At 39.9% G+C, this 15,691-nt stretch overlaps 1 long non-coding RNA gene across 1 annotated transcript; it reads left to right on the forward strand.

Annotated features, from left to right (window-relative positions):
- Nucleotides 1–1,609: 1,609 nt before the first annotated feature.
- On the forward strand, nt 1,610–14,629 carry LOC138147745 (uncharacterized). Its single transcript, XR_011164875.1, has 4 exons — nt 1,610–1,806; nt 9,472–9,602; nt 12,954–13,095; nt 14,404–14,629. It is a non-coding gene; the product is annotated as an uncharacterized lncRNA (long non-coding RNA).
- Nucleotides 14,630–15,691: the final 1,062 nt, after the last annotated feature.

Genomic DNA, 15,691 nt, shown 5'->3' on the forward strand with positions numbered 1-15,691 from the left:
CTATGTGACATATGAGAGGCTCCCAAATCAGTGCCAGAGAGACGGCAGGAAGAACACCTGGCTGGTAACTTGAGCATATCAACCCATTCTGACGTTACACCCAGATATTACACTCTCTTCCTGGATAATTTATATGGTGAAACATTGCATCTTTATAGTCTCAAGAAAGACAACATATGAGCCAATCTGAGATGTTTAAAGTACTGCAAAGCACCAAGGGTAGATACAAAGTGAACATGCAGACCACAGGAGTGTGTATGTAAACACATATACACATACATACAAATACATATATAGTACAAAACACAATGCATGTCCATGCACGCACATATATGTATAAATAGTATATTGCGCATACATATATGTATGCTTATACATATAGAAACATATACAATACAGCCCACAGATGTGTATATATAAACACACATATATGATATACAACACTATACATGGACACATAGATGTATTGCATGTATGTGTGTGCACAGATGCGTGTATATATGTGCAACATATACACATAGAAATGCAGATGTGTATACACATACACGTTTACACATATAAACATACATACATACATATATTTCTATGTATATGTGTTGTTTCCCCCTTGGGAGCAAGGATAGTTTCATTTTCAATTCTCTATTTTCATCACTCAGCACAGTGCCTGGCACATTTTTAAAATTGTTGTTTGGATCTATGATTTCATTGCTGCAGGGAACTTTGAAGAGAATTCTTTCTACAGCAGATTTACAACTATTCTGAAACTCATAGTCTGTGAGGGCATTGAGAGATTAAATGACTGCCCAAGATCATGCAACTAGTATGTTAGAGGTAGAACCTGAAACCAGGTCTAACATCAAATTCAGCCCTCTAACCACTGCACTGGGATAATAGGTGCTCAGTTAATGTTTCTTGGATGAATTAATGAATAAGTCTCATCAATCATCAGTTTCCTCCACTGTAAAATAGGGATTTTAATAGAACTTACCTCCCAGGGTTGTTGTGAGAATTAGAGATAATATTTGTAAAATGCTTAGCAAAGTGCCTGGTACATAGTAGGCACTTAATAAGCGTTTCCTTCTTTCCTTCCTTCCTTCCTTCCTTCCTTCCTTCCTTCCTTCCTTCCTTCTTTCCTTCCTTCCTTTCTTCCTGTGGAAGCATAAGAACCCACGTCCATTGTTAGGACCTGAAAAATTGCAGCACAAACTTTTCCTTGTATTCCTAAAAAGGGCAAGCATGTTGTTAAAATTTTTTAAATTAATAAATATGTATGATAAACTAAATTTATACCACAACTGTTTGGCTGAACTTAGATTATCTGTCTCCACTCTCCATCTAGAGATCTGGAGGATCCATTATTCCCTGCTCTGATTGCTCCAGGAAGGTTGGGGGCTGGGAAGGGAGTGAAGAAATGTGTGCATGAAGTTTGGATCGAGGCCAGGATTTCAAAGCTTAGAAGGAGGTACCCTAGGGGTCTCTGAGAAATAATGAATAATGACTTTATTTAGGGAAAATAGGCCAAGATCTGTGACTCCTCCCAAGCATTCTCCTCAGCCAGGTCTGGGCAGCATAAACTTGAAGTGATGTTTAATGTAATTTCATTACATTCCACAAAACAAAAGTCTCTTTAAATGTTGTTGTCTCTTTGGCGCTCTGCCCAAATCCACATATATGTTTACAGGCCATAATATCATAGCCCAGATTCTTCTGACCTTCGCCCTCAGCTCCCCACCACCACTATCACCTGGGATTCTGATGCCCCAGGCCAATGAGGTTGGATTCCCAAAGGCACAACACAATTAGAAGGTAGGCTGCATGAAAATGTAATGATGTTGAGTACTTTCTCTAGTGAGGCCCTGGCTTTACCCGCAGTGAAATAATTTCTGAAATAATAACAGCAGTCACACTTCAGTGATTTTCATATTTGTAACTCAGGATAATCAGGAAAGTAACAAGTAAAACAATGTCCCTTTCCCAGAGAGAAGTTACATAGCCGAGGCCGGCCTTTTTGTTATTGTTGTTGTTACCTTTGTGAATAAATGGATTTGATACCAGTGCCCTCTTCTGGAAATGAGCAGTGCTCACGTTACAGGCTGAAATCTAAGAATTCAGGAAGCTTGATGCTGTGAAATTCTCAGATCTGGAAGGCAGGGATTAATGTTATCAGATATAATGGGGGGTTCACTTTGAAATTCTTGCCTAACTTCCCACTGCCCGCCATAACATGTCTACGGGCGCCATCACCTGGACCAGTACCCTAAAGTCTGACCCTGGGTCCTTCTGCTCTGATAGGTCCGTGTTTGCCTTTATGTTTTCCGCACCAGGCCGATGAGCAGGTGCCTCTACCCACCCCCCTGCAGCTCCCCTAATTATAATTATTTCTTATTTATAATTATATTATTATAATAATAATTATAATTATTATGTATTGTCTTCCCCATTAGAATGTAAACTCCTTGAGGGCTGGGGCTATATTGCTTGTATTTGTATCCCTCCCTTAGCACAGTATTTGGCATATAGTACATACTTAAATACTCTGTCCTCAGATATGGAAGTCAGAGACCTTCTATAGGGTCTATGTCGAAATACTTCCCTGAAAACATGGAGGGCATGAAGAAATAGGAGTGGGGGGGAGGTTAGGAAGAAACCAAGGGAAAAAAGGACTCCACTGGCTTTAATGAACCCCAATCTGTTTTCTTGACCATCTTGCTTATTCTACTGATTTTCTCTTCCATTGAAACTACAATAAGAAGATAACAGCTTGGCCATTTCCTGAGCAGCCTTATCATTCAAATACCCTGAGGTGCACTGTAACCAAATAATCAACCAAGTTATTAAAGCGTGCAAGTGAACCATAGGCTTCTATAAAAGTAAATGACCTCATTGGGGATACAGATCCTTGCCCATTATTGTTTGGGGGCATTGCATAAGACCCAACTGAGGCTATTTTTCAAGAGCCAAGAGCACAGGACGCTAAGCAGCAAGATCATGAAAATCTTCAGCCCTTCCCAAGGGAGACTGAGTCAGAAAACTAAAGACTCAGTCTTCACCAGATCCAGCCCCTTTCAAGTTCAAGTGGGTTTGGGGAACTGCTCTGGAATAAAAGAAAGTGAGCTCCTTGAAAGCAGGAACGATTTTTTTGCTTCTTTCCATATCCCCAACCTCAGTGCCTGACACATAGTAGGCATTTAAGTGATTTTGACTGACTGACCAACTAAGTATCATTATATAGTCCAGGAAGCCTTCTTCTCCCTAAGAGATCGTTCTAGTTCTGGCCCGGCTATGCTGGTCCCTCAGTATAGGCTCTAGGACCTTCAGTGTAGCCCAGTCCAAGAGTCCCAAGAATAGCAGTGCATTCTCCTGCCCCTAACAACCTATTTCCAGTCTCCCCACCCTATATCCCCCAACTATCACCCAGGATCAGCTGTGATGTTGGATTAAAACAAACCCATACGAAGCAAAAACAGCAGAGCTTTAGCATTGCACAGGAAGTGATATAGGTTTAAATGAAAATCCCATGAAAACTATATAGTAATAAAAAGGGAAAGGAGAGGAGATGGGAGGAATGGAAATAATTTAAAAAATACATTTATATAGTTCTTTAAAGTAATTTCTTTATAACAATATTGTGAGGTAATAGTATGAGTTTTGCTTACATTTTAAGTAAAAGCAGATAGATTTAGAAAAGGAAGGTACCTCAAAGGCCATCTTAGAGAGGAGACTGAGACTCAGGGAATTTGTTGATTAGTCAGACAATTAGCATTTTTAAGCACCTACTATGTGCCAGGCAGATACAAAGAAAGGTGGGGGGACAGTTAGTGCCCTCCAGGAGTTCATAGTCTAATGGGGGACAATATGCAAACAACTGCACATAAATAAGCTATATACCAGATACATTAGTGATAGTCTCAGAGGGAAAGCCCTGAAGTTAAGGAGAATTGGGAAAACCTTCTAACAGAAGATAGGACTTAAGCTGGGATTTGAAGGACAACAGGGAAGTCAGGAGGCAGAGAGGGGATAGAAGAGCATCCTGGAGACAGCTAGTGAAAACACTGCATAGGGAAAGGATTATACAAGAAACAGCCAGAAGGTGGGCCAGCCAGCAAAAGAGCCAGGAGACTCAGGTTCATGCCCCAGTTCTACCAGTGACTAAGACTTGGGTAAACGAGCCAATTTCTCCCTGGGCCCCAGTTTCTTCATCTGTAAAACATAGGTGATCTCTAAAGTCTCTTGTAGCTCTAGCAATCTCTGAAACTGAGGAATAAAAATGGGAAGTGACAGGCCCAGGATAACAAAGCTAAAAACTGTCAGAGCAGACATAATCAAGTCCTCTGACTCTACGGCCAATATCACCTCCCTCTTTTTTCCTCACATTTTTATCTCCTCCTGTCAGAGGAGGGTCAGAAATTAGCTGTGGAAACACTCCACTGAACAGGAAAGACTAGACTAGAATAGCCTGGATTGGCAAGCATGGGCTGAGGTAGGGGAGCCTTCCAAACTAGTCCTGAGATCTTCATCAGCCCCTGAAGGAAGCAATTTGTATGGCCTATTTACTGCCACCAGGGTTCTAGTCAAAATTCAAAGTAGATAAAGTTGTCTTTGGAATCTTTCCACCTCTATTTCTAAACCGACCTTTCACTTACTGCCTTTTCTCTCCTCCTGCTCTCATGCCCATTCTGCTTCACGAATATCTGAAGTCTCCCATCCTACCCAGGTTTCACCCATAAAGTACCCCTTTCTCCTCCCTCCTTCTACCTCATCCACAAATCTCATTCTATGACTCTGCCAAAAGGACCCTCCTCTATCCATGAAAGAGTTTGGGCACAGAGTTTATGTTTTCATTTCCTCTTTTAAGTTGAAGGTTGAAATGTTGGAAGAAATAGGAGGATATGGGAACTGTCTACTTTGAGCAGTATCAATCAATCAACTATTTATTAAATGTCCACATGTCAGGCATTGTGCTACATGTGGCATATATAAGTACAAAGAATGAAGCCGTCCATACTCAGAAAGCTTGCATTCTAATGGGAAAGACAAATACATGTAAAAATAGCTACAAACATAAGGTGAATAAATACATATATATTCAAAATACAAGGCAGTTTGAGAGAGAGGGTACCAGCAGTCATGGTGGATCAGGAAAGGTTTTTGCAGAAGATGATGCCTGGGTTCTGTCATAAAGACAGAGAGGGACTATGAGATCAAAATTTGGTTTTTCTGGACCAAAGCTCTGGAAAAGAGAATGATGGACTCTTGGCATCTCCTGAAAACTAGGAAGACTATATTTGCCAGAAACTTGACAACTTGATTGAGAGGACTTCAATCAATCAATTTATAAGCCCTTACTAAGTGCTTATAATGTGCCAAACAGGTTGCTAGAGAGACAAAGAAAAAGCAAAACATTGTCCTTGCCCTCAAGTTTCCATTTTAATGTGGAGAGACAATATGTATATAACTACAACATATAAATACTGCATATAATAGATTATATATGTATATTGTATTTGTACATACATATTACAAATCTTAATGTATATGTGTTTATACATGTGCATATGTATATAAATATACACATAACATGAATACAATAGACTGTATATATACGTACGTGCAATGTTATATAATATACACATATAAACTCAATAATGTATGTATATGTAATATATAAACATCCATATAATATATGTTCATATAATAGATTGCTTGTAACCTATTATATGCCCATGTTATATATGTTGTATTTCTATATTGTCACCCCACATTAAAATCTGTAGCGTGTGTGTGTGTGTGTGTGTGTGTACATGGAGTAATTAGAAGGCGATCTTAGAGGGGAAGAACCTAGAAGCTGGAAAGACTTGGAAGCTGACTCTTGAGCTGAGTTATAAAGGAAGCCAAGGACTTTAAAAGAGGAGGGGAACAGAGGAAGGAGGTAGAGCATTCCAGGCACAAGAGACAGTAAGTGTAAAATCATGGAGATGGAAGATGGAAGAGTGTCCTGTGTGAGACACAAGATGGGCAGAATGGCTGGGGTGCAGAGCACTTCAAAGGCTGGACAGGTGGGAAAAAGCCAGGCTGTGAAGGGCTTTAAATGCTGAGGAGAAGAGTTTGATAGCTTAAAGATAAGAGAAATTCTGGAGTGCATTAAGTATAGAGGTGACATGGTTAGACCTGTACTTCAGGAGACTGAGCATTTAGGAGGCTATTGTAGTAATCCAGAAGAGAGGTGATGAAGGTCTGGACTAGGATGGTGGATGTGTAAGTTTGATCCTTCTCTCATTCTCCGCCACAGTTACCGTGTTTCCCCGATAATAAGACACTGTCTTATTAATTTTTTTTTGGACAGAAAAACACCAGAGGGCTTATTTTCAGGGGAGGGCTTATTTTAATGAACGTTAACAGCAATTTTAATAAACAGGTAAATGTGAACAAAAAAATGTACCTTTATTCAATAAGCAAATCACTGGGGAAGAACAGGATGACGCGCTCACTGCTGCAGCTCTGATTGGATGCAGCTCGGAGCGCAGCGTGCGTTTCACCCGGGGGGGGAGGGGGAAGTGCATACAGAGGGTACAGTAATGTAGCGTGTAGTGCAGGGGATCACCTTCACTACAGTAGCAATCTCAATAGGGCTTATTTTCGGGGAGGGCTTATTTTAGAGGAATCTTACACAGTAAGGGGAGGGCTTATTTTCGGGATAGGTCTTATTATCGGGGAAACACGGTAGCACCAGGAGGGTAATGTCACTTTCAAAGGCCTCCAATCCCAGTCCTTTAAAGGAGCTATGAATAGGGTCAGGACTAGGGCTGGGGTTTCCTCTCTTTTGGAGGTAGGGGCCTCTAGCATTCTAGATACTGTCTGATACTCAGATATAATTTCTCAATGTGAGCATATATTGATGGCCTCCACCCTCCTGGGACCAGGACCACCATATTTTTCCTAACATTATTGACATTTAGGGCAGCTAGGTAATATAGCAGATAGAGTGCTGGGTTTCGCATCAGGAAGACCTGAGTTCAAATCCTGATTTCCACTCTTACTAACTCTATGGCCCCAGGCAAGTCATTTAATTTCTCTCAGTCTGTTTCTTCATGTGTAAAACAGGGGTTTCCCATCAGTTATCACTTGCTCTTGCCAGGTGACCATTCCCACATTCTTTTCTCTGATGTTTCCTAAAACCTTCGTTTTGGCAAAGTGTGGCCGTGTGGGTGGATAATTTATATAAGATTTTATAGTTTACCTTGTTTCAAACCATAAATTATTATCAACCCATGCCAGCACACTCCCAAACCAAAGGTCATAGAATCACAGATCTGCTTCTGAGGGTTGTTGTGAGGATTCATTGAGATCCTACAAAGCAGTTTGCAAACCTTAAAGTGCCATAGAAATGCTCTAGCTATTATCTTCAAGGGGCAGTTAGGTAGAGTCATAGTGCAGAGAGTGCCCAGCCTGGAGTCAAGAATCATCTTTCTGAGTTCAAATCTGTCCTCAGACACTTATTAGCTGTGTGGCCCTAGACAAGTCACTTAACCTTGTTTGCCTCATTTTCCTCATCTGTAAAATGAGCTGGAGAAGGAGATGGCAAAAGTATCTCTGCCATGAAAATCCCAAATGGGATCATGAAGGGATGGACACAGCTAAACAACAACAAAATTATCTTCAAGATGTTATGAGCATGAATAAGAAATACTTTGATTTCTCTAAATGAAAATTAATTAAAGATAGTATTAGAACTCTCAACTGTTGAACTTTCTAAAGGCTAGCTGACATTACCATGCAGTCATTAGTAAACAAACTGGAGCAAAAGTTCAGAGCAATTCAGGAAAATGCAGGCAGTTAACCTGAAGGTGCTCCAAACTTTTAGATACTCCTCCAAGTTTTAAAGTGTCCCCATAAGAAGCAGGCAGTAATTAGAAAATATCAAGCATGAAAAGCCCTCTTAAATCACTTCGAAGAGCTCATTTCTAAAGTCATTTGTTAAGTTCTCGCTTCTGACTACCGCTTCTCGCCCACTTGCCAAGCCAGAAGAAAAATCTAATTTTAGTTCCATCTTCTCTAACCTCTAACCTTCCCCAAGAAAGAATTTTCTCCCGAGCTCTGAAAGTTGAATCTTCTCATAATGAACACTTAAACAGACAAAAAGGGTTTGGGGCGGGAGTGGGGGTGGGGGAGAATCTCAGCTGAGAATCTTTTTCACAGATCAAATCAAAAGGAGTTATTGAAAAATGAGTGCAAAGTATGCCCATCACACTTGTAGCTGACTGCCCTCAAAAGCTGGGCTGTGGAAAAGAGACAGGGTATTTTCAATTTGTTTTCTGGAAAGGTCAGTGATCACCCCTGTTTTCTGAGATGCCAGCACAAAGTAGGGGTGTCCATGTGTTATTGTATGTATTAGAAAAAGCACTGAATTCAGAGTTGCAAAACCTGGCTTTGTGTTTATGACTGACTAGATGACTTGGGACAAGTCCCTTAACTTGTGCTGTTTCTCTGTCTCCCACCTCCATGCTTTTGCACTGGCTGAGCCCCAGGAAATCTCTCCCTCCTCACTTATTCTTCCAGCTTCTCTGGCTTCCTTTAAGACTCACTTCAAATCCTGCAGGAAGCCTTTCCCAGTACCCCCAAATGCCAGTCCCTTCTCCTCTTGGTTCTTCCATCTACTGTGGATATGTCTTTTTTGGTTATTGTTTTCATTCAGTTGTTTACAATCCTGATTGATCCTATTTTAGGGTTTGGGTTTTTTGTTTGTTTTGGGCAACGATACTAAAGTGGTTTGCCATTTCCTTCTCCAGCTCATTTTGCAGATGTGGAAACTGAGGCAAACAGGATTAAGTGACTTGCCCAGGGTCACACAGCTAATAAGTGTCTGAGGACAGATTTGAACTCATGAAGATGAGTCTTCCTGATTCTAAGCTCAGTCCTCTGTACTACCTAGCTGCCATATATCTTATGTATACACCATTGATATACATGCAGTCTCCTCCATTAGAAAATCAGCTCCTTTGAGGGAGGGGGTCTCTTTTTGCATTTCTTCATATTTTATCACAAGCAGATACATAGTAAATGCTTGTTGACTGACTTCTCTAGGTTTCAGTTCCTCATTTATGAAATGGGGACGATAAAAAGTGCAATTTCTACCGGACGAGGTTATTGAAAAGAAAGTGCTTTGACAACTATAAATACAGCTGGGCACAGTGGATAGAATGCTGGGCCTGGAATCAAGAAGACCCTGAGTTCAAATCCAGATTCATACACTTTTAATATGTAGCCCTGAGCAAATCAGCATAACCACTGTCTGCCTCAGTTTCCTCATCTGTGAAATGGAAATAATAATAACACCTGCTTTCCAGTGTTATTTTAAGGATCAAATGAGATAATATTTGTAAAGAGTACTTAGCACAGTGACTGGCACAGAGTGTTAAGAAATTCCTACTTTCTTCACATTTATTTACTTGGATTCTACCATGTTCTCATCAGTGTGGGGATAAGATCCAGTGATTCAGATCATGATATCTGCACGCCTTTCTTTCCTATGAAACCCTGGTCCTTGCCCTCCTGTAAATCATCAGCAAGGGGCTCCACCCAGCATTCTGGCAGCCTTGATTCAGGTATGGAATTCTTTGCCCCATTTTTTGCATTAGCCTGCTGAAGCCTCTGGAACCCTTTTCAGAATAATGTTTTTAAACATATAAAATAAAATAGTAGGATTACAAAGGAAGCCAATTATAAAGAATCCCAACTTTAGCTCTCTTGATTTAGTATAGGTCCCAATGGAATGTTTCAGCCACCTATCAGTGATACTTTACTCCTGCCACATGATCAACCCATGTTCTTTTCTCTGATGTGTCCCAACATCTTTGCTTTGGCACTATAAAATGGTATGTAAGATTTTATAGTTTGCTTTGCTTCTATACACAAATTTCCAGAAACCCACAATGACCCACTTTGCCAAACCAAAGGCCATGGGTAAGATCTAGGGCTGGAAGGGGCCTCAGAGGCCATCTAGTCCATCCTCCTTATTTTACAGATAAGGAAATGGAGATCCTGGGAGGTTAAGTGATTTATTCAAGGTCACCTAAGTAGTAAGTCCTAGAGGCAGATTTGAACCTAGATTCTGACTCTACAGCCAGTGTTGATTTCCATTGTTAGAAGCATGAGTAAACCTAACACCAAGTCACTCCATTCAATCCTTCAAGACCACTCCCCCCACCCACCGGGAAAAATGACCCCCAAAGACCCTTGGCTAGGACATTTCTCAAGGAAGCACACTTTGCAACAAATAACTTCAGAACATTGTAAGTGAAACAATTTACTTCTTAGGTATCAGGCAATTGACCTTCATTCTGACTTTTGACTTTCTACATGGTATTGGGCAGCCAGGTGGTGCAGTGGATAGAGTTCCAGACCTGAAATCAGGAAGACCCAAGCTAAAATTTGGCCTCAGATAATTACTAGCTGTGTGACCCTGGGCAAGTCACTTAATAATGTTTACCTCAGTTTCCTCATCTGTAAAATGAGCTGCAGAAGGAAATGGCAAGCTACTCCAGTATCTTTGCCAGGAAAACCCCAAATGGGGTCACAAAGAGTTGGATAGAACTGAAACGACTGAATAATATGTGATGTTACAAGCAAAGATCCCTAGAATTGTAGAAGCTGGGGTAACAGGTAGATTGGGAGGGATACAGCTTCCTCTCTCAGCTCAAACTATGTCTAAGGCTAGGATAAGTGTGACCATTAAGAGCAAGGCTGACAAGGAAAAGAGGAAGAAGGACTGTGTCAGAAGATAAGTCCCTACTGGAGGAGATCTTTCTCTGAGAAAATTAAAATTGCTCACATTGATGTAGGGCTTTATTTGAAGAAAACCATATTATGTACTTTATACCTCATACTGTGATGAGAAGCACTATGGGATTGTGGTGGAGCTGCTAGATTTGAAGTTGGGGGAGACCTTTGACACAATCTTGGTACATGCACATCCAAGCCAGGGAAGTCACTTAATACTTTTGAGTCTCCATCTCATTTGTAAAATGGGAATTCTACTCCATACCTTACAGTGTTGCTCTAAGGCAAGTACCTGAAAAACTAAGTCTCTTTAATTGTGAGTTATTAATGTTTCCCTGTGTAATAGGTAGTATATATAACCCCATTTCACAGATCAAGAAACTGAGGTTCAGAAAGGCTGTCTCTTTCCCAGGGTCACACAGCTATTAAGTGGCAGTCAGGGCTTGAATCTAACTCTTGTGCCTGCTAATCTCAGTGCTATTTCTAGTAGTAGATCCTACTAGATCTGTATAGCAGGGCTAAGATCAGAAGAGGATACTCCATTCTCTTTCCCATCACTATTACTCTTAATTTTAGCCTAGTGGTAGACATTGTGAAAAGTCTGTGAGCACTGTTTTAAATAAACAGCCCAATGATACTGCAGTGTTCTAGATGCCAGGACTTGGGCTGACCTGAGGCACCTGGACCACAGGTATTCATTCTATGGGTCTATTAGCCAAGATGATTACTGCTCAGCTTAGGTATCACAGCATGTGAGGAACAAGATGGTTGTCCCCTTAAGAACCAGCCCTCTTCATGGAGGAGGAGGAAGAAGAAGAGAAGGAGGAAAAGAGGTGGAAAAAAAGAGGAGGAAGGAAGGAAGGAAGGAAGGAAGGAAGGAAGGAAAGAAAGAAAGAAAGAAAGAAAGAAAGAAAGAAAGAAAGAAAGAAAGAAAGAAAGAAAGAAAGAAAGAAAGAAAGAAAGAAAGAAAGAAAGAAAGAAAGAAAGAAAGTAAAACAGTCTTTTAGTGTTACAGTAGTTTCCTGATCCTGATCATGATCATGAACTCTACCAGGACAGGATTATTAAGACATATTACTATAAAGTACTAGCTGTAAACATCGAAATTCCCAATAACAATAGAGTTGAAGACATGAGTGGAGGTCAATGAAATATAAAAATAAAATACAAGCCCTATTTATTTCACATTTTAAGTCTCCTCCTGAGCAGAACTCAATGAGCATTCTGAGTTCCCCTGTAAAAGCAAGAAATTTAGCCTTTGGTCTTTGTAATATCCATCTTTCCAAAGAGACTAGTCAGATGAGAGCTTGGCTTCACTAGCTTTATTATACATTACTCCTCTTCAAGAATTCTATCCTCCAGTCAAAGGGACCTTTTTTGCTGATTCTCATACAAGACATTCCACCTCTCTTATGTGCCTCTGTACTGGCTGTATAGTGTCCTTCCTTTCCTGCACTCATTAAAATCTCATTTCCTTCAAAATTTTACTAAAACATCACCTTTTCCCAACGAGCCCCACATATGGCTTATATAAGCTCTGTAGGCTTGTATCTCAACTGCCTCTCATACTGATGAATCAGCGCCCCCCCCCCCAAGTGAGGCTGACTCCACTTAGTTTTATTTCGTATATATTTATACAGTTATCCCTTCCACATCACAATTCCCCATCGAGGTTTTGATATATTGCAGGTCAGCATAAGAAATTAAATGAGAATTTGTGGGGAGTTTTACAAAAGCTGCAGACAATGTGAGAAGGCCAGCAGACAACACAGAAAAGGTTTAGAAACTCAGAAATGCATAAAATATGTTTATTGTTGTATAACATAAATATATTTTATCTCTTAGTACCATAACAATTCAGACTTCTTCTCTGGTGTGAAGGGATGGCCAAAAAATTTTACACAGATTTTCAAGATAGTGGGGGTGCCACACCCCTAGCCCCCCAAATGTAGAAGGGATAATTGTATATCCATATGCTGTTTCCTCAATAAACTCTTTGACAGTTGGTACTGTTTCATTTTTGTCTGTATTTCAAGCATTAGCACTTAGTAGTTGTTCAATGTTTGTGTGTTGATTAATTGTTCTGATTAGTATTTTTAAAAGTTTTATTCATGCTTTTTGCATTTATATCAATTCCATTTGTTTTCAAAACTATTTCTGCCCACTCTCTTACACAGAAATTAAAGAAAAAACAGCTCAACAAGACCAACCAACATGCCAAACACAGCACATACTTATGCTTCTATTGAAAGAAGAAAGGTGCATTTTCTCATCTCTTCTCTAGGATCAGGCTTGGGGATTTGATCAGTATTTTAAATGGTAAGAATGGCCAGCCTCTGCCTTTTTCCAACTTTATAATCACTAAATTTTCTCTTTTCTTTATGCAGCAGCATCATCCAGAAACGGCAGCAGATCAGAGTTCTTATATAAATGAAGTTTTGGGTTGTGATCTTATCTAGGCTAGAGAGAAAATGAAAGGACTGCTTTGTGCAGCTCGCTCTTCCTTCCCAGCATGAGGGAAGCTAGATGGATGTTAGGGTTTGGGTGGGGGGGTTAGTTTTGTTTTTGCTTTTAAAGATAGTGTTTTACAAGGTACTGTAAATGGTAAGCAGCTGAGTGAACACCACCTGCCTTGGTGCCTAAGGAGCTGAGTCCAGATCTTAACAGGAAACACACACTTTAGTACCTGATGTGCTCAAGAGATTTATTGCCCCATGCACTTAGCACTGCCGTGTACTGCATGAGGATGCATCTGCAAGCAAAGGTGCCATATATCCAGAGATGACTGCAATCATACTATTATTTATCTTTAATTCTCGACGGACCCACCTCCTTTCCTATTCCACTTCCATTTCCCATTCAAAATCAGTCTTCCTTTATGTCTTGTTGTCTTTTACAAGATAGCAGGGCATTTTAGATGGGAAAAGAAATCAGCAAATGCAGGCTACATGAATGAAGTCAAATGGTAACTCAGTATCATTCTACCCCATCACCACCCCCTCCCCAAGATTATAAGGAAACAGCTTTCTTTAGCAAGATTGCTGGCACAGGTTAGTAAGAACAGGACAGGCAGATTATTCAGTGTCTTCTAATTTCTCACTGAGTCCCTGTGATGCCTGGAATGGTCTCCCCTAAAGAGGTAAAGTGGTTTATCCATCACAAAGTCTTTTTTAAAGCAAATTTCCTGGTTTACAATCCCTTCAATTCAATTCAACCAAGATTTATTAAATGTACATAGCCCTATGCTTAGTATTAAGAGAAATACAAAGCTTAGATAAATATAGTCTCTTCTACCACAGAGCTTCTGATCTAGTAGAGGGAGAAAACACAGATATACATAACTATACTCATTTCAGTACTTCAAGGATGCACAGTTTCACAGTGTGGGTACTAATTCTAAAGATGCAGCTCTCACCCCTCTGGCACTATCTTAGTTGGAGGTCTTTGTGAAGATACTGAGAATGAAAAATTCATCACCCTGTGGCCAAACTGGTGATAAGCCTCTCTGAACTTAGTTATACTTGTCCTCTGACGACAGACACAGAGTCTGTCACTGGCTGTATTCAAAGAAGCCTTTGCAACTTACTAGGACCCTTTAAAACTTTTTTTTGGTTTCTATTGTTGTAGCCTTCAATAACCCAAGCTCACTTCTATGACATGAAGCATCAGTGAGAGAAATAGAAACAGAAAAAAAAGAGAGATAGAGAGAGAAAGGAAGGAAGAAAGAAAGAAAGAAAGAAAGAAAGAAAGAAAGAAAGAAAGAAAGAAAGAAAGAAAGAAAGAGAAGAAAGGAAGGAAGAAAAAAGAAAGAGGAAGAAATGCAGGAAAGAGAAAGAAAAAAGAAAGGAAGGAAAAAGAAAGAAAGAAGGAAGGAAAGAGAAAGAAAGAAAAAGAAAGAAAGAAAGAAAGAAAGAAAGAAAGAAAGAAAGAAAGAAAGAAAGAAAGAAAGAAAGAAAGAAAGAAAGAAAGAAAGAAAGAAAGAAAGAAAGAAAGAAAGAAAGAAAGAAAGAAAGAAAGAGAGAAATGAATTATCTCTTTGGGGTCGGAGGAATCGATAAGATGACCTCTAAAGATTTCCATGTGACTTCCAACATTGCTCTATAGTGAAAAGGGTCTACAAAATTTGCCTCATGGTTCCAAAAAAAATTTCACTGTGGGCCACAGTCCTATGGCCCTAAAGTTCTTAATCGGTATTGAAGCTTTGGGGGAAGAGAAAAGATGAAAGGGTCCCTAGAGGCCAGGAAATCACATCTTCACAAAATAAGAGACCTGCTAATTGTGGAGCAGTCAATTGTAAAGTATCTAATTATGAAGAAAACACTTTACCAAGAGGAGGAAATAACTAGGATTCCATTGGAAAGGAGAATGAGATCTAGGTCTGGCAATCTGAAGGCTAATACAAACAAACAATAGCTGGGCTGTTGGGGCTCAGCAAAGTTGCTAGAAATGGAGCCTGTGCACATTACCGTGACAGGCAAATACAAGCATCAAGAAAACACTTAATCTTCCTGTTTATCCCCAGAAGGACTAATAACAGGTAGTGATGTGGAGAGGCCGCATTCTTCTTCATTTGGAAACAAGCAAATCCTATTGCTCTACTCCAGAAGTTTATAGACCAAATACCAGTTTTCACTAAAGCTGCCATATATTATAAACTTCAACTGGGAAGTGAATCCATCACATTCTCTCTCCCTTGAGAATATTCTCCTTTCAGACTATAAAACCCATTACTACATTGCTTGTAAAAAAAAAAATCACATATAGCCACTACTACCAAAAAGCAGGTTACATTTTTTATTCAAGAACCATTAGTTTTACTTGACTTGTTGGGTAACTATTGTTTTGTTATAATTTTGGTTTGTTCCATTCATTCCTCTCTCTCTCTCTCTCTCTCTCTCTCTCTCTCTCTCTCTCT

Source organism: Petaurus breviceps, unplaced genomic scaffold (genome assembly GCF_028583685.1).
Source record: "Petaurus breviceps papuanus isolate PSGF00001 unplaced genomic scaffold, PetGlider_PUasm1.0 90804, whole genome shotgun sequence".
Lineage (NCBI taxonomy): Eukaryota > Metazoa > Chordata > Mammalia > Diprotodontia > Petauridae > Petaurus > Petaurus breviceps.